Here is a 4244-nt window from a genome sequence, read left to right on the forward strand (position 1 = left end):
GTTTGTCCCATAAGATGAAGAATGTCCTAATTTATAGAAATTGCACGATTTGTGGCCACAACAAGTACTGAGACAGAGAACTGAGTTCTGAATCATCTACTTTAATAAAATGATTATATGTTTGGCTTGAGGATTTTTGAACAGATTATTTACACAGGAACACAGGAACACACGTACACACACGTATACACACACACACACAAAGACAGCTTTTCACTTTGGCTGCATAACAAACCAATTAACTCATTGACAACAGCAGCTGTTTGAAGCAAATGGACAAATGTTTGCATTCCATCTATAATTGTCTGCTTGGTGGTGACTTTTTATAAAGATCTACATTTAAAAGTGAACAGGAAAAAAATATATTTAAATGTATTATTGTACAAGGCAAATATATAATGATATAATAAAATATATATTAATTAATAAACAAATCATCCAATGCAAAATGCATTATTTTAATATGCAAAATCACCCAATTGCATATTTTGCATATGCAAAATGTCATATTTAACATTAATAACAAAGATTGCTGAAAATAAGTCACATAGCCTTTGAGGTTCATTTTAAGCTATGGGACTTTGCTTTTGTCTTGTTAGCAACATGCCAATACCTAATAAAACTCTAATAAAAGTGACTGTGATTCTCTTGTGTGCGTCACATAAGGAATGCTATTTAAATTCTAAATTAGTGCTTATCTATAATGTTCTAAATCATTCACTAATGAGGGTCCAGTTAAGAAAAGAAGTTCCGTTTGTGTTGTTAGCAACCTGCAGAACTCAAAATAAATCGATTACAAGTTGATTCTCTTCTACGATTTATGCATATATACTATATATAATAAGCTCTTTATTTAAAACAATTAAAGGCACCACATTTAAGTGTTTTTTGCCACTAGAGGGTGCGTATCCAATACAAACAATGGAACAAAGGCGTAGTTTGATGACGAATGTGGAATCATGGGAGTTTGTCATCTTCATCCCCTTAGATGAAGCAATCCGACGGTACTCAGGCAGAAATAAAGTTTATAGATGAGCTAATGTATTAAAGATTTATTAACGTTGTAGTATGAAGCAGGGTGAGGCTGAAAGCCATCGAAGTGAAACGAGGCCGCTGATGCAATTGGTAATGAGAGACAAGCGTAACACGTTGCTTGAAAACAGTAGAGTTGTTTTATGGCTTTTATTATGCCATAGTAGACTGCCTCCGCTCCTTTTGGTCATGCTTATATGGGGTAAAGCAGTGCTGTTTTATCAAACTAGATACATTTTAAATTTCCGTTATTATGCAACTCTGTAAGGTCGCTACCTGTTTAATAAAATGCACAACATATTAAAGCGTCTTTGGTGTTCTAGAAAACAAAACCGTAAATCAAGGGTGTATGACGTCATTGGCAGACGACACAATGACTAGGAATGAGCCACTATTTAAAATGGCTATTTCTCTGGATTTAAACATTCTTCAGAACATTAGGGATAATGTAAGTATACAAATAAGCAAAATATATAACACTGTTGTAATGATTTCTGGATATTTGTAGTTTAAGTAAATCGAGAGCACAATTTAGTAGTTCCTTACCTCAGCATATTGTGATTTACCAATTTGTTGCCTTATTTTTAAGTACATTGTGAGCACTTTTTAAGCCTACTAATTTGTTACCTCATTTTATGAAAATCCATTCTGTTCGTTGAATTATTTGTGAACAGGCTACATATCTGTTAGAGTGCTGTCGTACTATATTATAACAGCAATATAGATTTTTTTTTTTTTTTCAGGAATTAGTGAAATGTACTCAAGATTTTACCAAAATAAGGGAGCACATTAGTAAATTGTGCAGATGAAGTACTTAAAACAATATATATATATATATATATATATATGTGTGTTCTTTTCTTTTTTTTTTTTTTCATATCCGTGGCTCCAAACATTTCCGAATTATCAAAGATTTGATCTGAGAGAAGCATCAGTGTTTCACAGATTTTTGAGATATATTGACCAGGTTAAATATCTACAGTAAATCTATAAGAAGTCGTGTAGTGTTAAAAGTGTTTTTTGACTGGAACTGGAACTCAGCATTGTCTGACATTTGTGTAGAGTGTTGGTATTAGACAGCAACGCACTAGGACTTGGAATAGAGATGTAGACTATAACAAATCTCCTAAAATAAAGCCACGGTTCAGAACTGTTTCAAACTATCATCTAAAATGTCAGCTAGCAAACTTTTCAACTTCCCGGCACTAGTGCTGCTTCTGGTCTGTTTTTCCTGTGGGAACTGCACAGGACAAACACAATAACAATCAGGGGATAAAAATAAATGAGAGAAATCAATAAAAATGCACTTTGGCTGTCAGTTTTCAATGGCAGTACGAGGGCTTACTGAAGACCGGCAGCATTTTGTGATCGGGTCGAGTTTTGATTGACAAATAATGGCCCCGTAGACGTTTGCCGCTCACTGCCAGGGGAGAAAATGGACAGGCATCTCACAGGTGTGGTGCAAGAGGGAATAATTAGGCCCAGATGCCTGAGGTAAGCCCCGGCAGAGTGAGTTCGTTAGCAGGGAAGGAACGGGGGAGTGAGGAGGGGAAGAGAGAGAGCGCTGAGGGCCGAGAGTATGGCAGAGACATTTACCAGGGAAGCTGTGGGGAAGAGGAAGTACAGGGGGAAGATGGGGCTCCCAGAGGATCCAAAATGGCTGCTCACAGCAGCTAGTTGACTGGACTTATGTGTAACCGGGGCAGGTATAGCCGATGTTTAATTCCCCTGGTGCTTTTTCCCTTGAAGTTTTTGCTATGATGCAGTTATGCGTGCTGTCTCCTTTAAGAGTTTGATCATATGCACGAGAGCGTGTGTGCGTCAGAAAGGAACAGAGAGCGCGCTGATAGAAGCAGCAGTTACAAGGGAGGAGAAAATAGTTGATTAGAAACTGCAAAACGGATATAATCCAGGTTAATTCTCAACTTGTGGACCTGTGGTGGTTTCAGTTGTGTGTCTGCATGAGTAGATGACAATTCAGTGTTTGTATTAGTGTTTGTTGCTGCATATGAGAAATCTCCGGTGGGGGAGGGGATTCAGGCCTACTTCAACGGAGATTGAGCGTAAGTTAATTTAAAATACACTTTGAAGACTGTTATAATGTATAATAATGCAGTGTAATACATGTATAGGAAGAACATGCAGTAATTGTTGTATATTATACTGTTAAGAGGGGAGAGCAAGATTGTGAGATCGCACGTGCCAGTTTCCACGTGATTGGTAATCCAAAGTCTCATATAACAGTGAGTGTTTTTCATTTTATTCTCCCAAAGTGTGTTTCTGTATGTGGCATGAAAAGTATTGTACCCTGTATAAAGTGAATACTTTTATCTAAAGTCTGTTTACTGATTAATATGTTTAAAAGAGGTTAAAATGTGAACTGTGTGTAATGTGAGTAGTGCATTTATGTGGCAAGATGTGCAGATTTTTCATGTATGCTCATGCTGTTGTTTTTTGTCTTTATTCAGGCACATATAAGCCACTGCCGTTGTTTTATACACCTTTATTTGGTTCTTTAACATAGATTGCACTCTTTCAAGTCAAATTGGGACTTGTGATCTGGTGTTTTGATTAGAGATTATTACTGTAAAGGACTTATTTTTGTTATTTGTTTTTCTTATGTTATTTCACATTCTGTGCCCATTGAAGGGAACCGAGTCACATCATTTGTTTTGTTTTATTATTCTGTTTTATACGACTTTTCTTGTTTAATTGGATCTAAGTCCTGAGAAAAAACTATTTTTCCCTGAACCAAACATTTAATGCTGGGTCTTCTTTTGAGGCTCAGTCAAGAATAAAAGAATCCTTTTTTAGTAGATGTTTTGGCATTGTCTCTTCCTTTTATATATTAGAAGGACGTCAAGCCGGCCACATCTAATTTTGGTGTCAGAAGTGGGATTCTGTTTTGTTTGGGGCTGATTTATTTTTGTTACAATAGTGCAAAAGTAGAAGGGTGTAAACAACGGTAGTGGCGAAGGGTAACTGAGTGCTGGAACGACCTGCAGTGACATCCTGACACAAGCGGCGGCAGGACAAAGAGCCAGCACACCAAGTCTGCTGTGTGAGGACTTCGAGGAGGACAGTGCTTGTTGAAGTGACTATTGGAGAACTGATATTTTCGTTGACTACCCCTCAAAGTCATGGATGCTGAGAACATGGAGGGTGCAGCTGCTATGGCAGAGGACATTCAAGGTGCAGGTGCTGCAGCGCCG

The sequence above is a fragment of the Carassius gibelio genome, chromosome B5, assembly GCF_023724105.1.
Source record: "Carassius gibelio isolate Cgi1373 ecotype wild population from Czech Republic chromosome B5, carGib1.2-hapl.c, whole genome shotgun sequence".
In the NCBI taxonomy this organism is placed as follows: Eukaryota; Metazoa; Chordata; class Actinopteri; order Cypriniformes; family Cyprinidae; genus Carassius; species Carassius gibelio.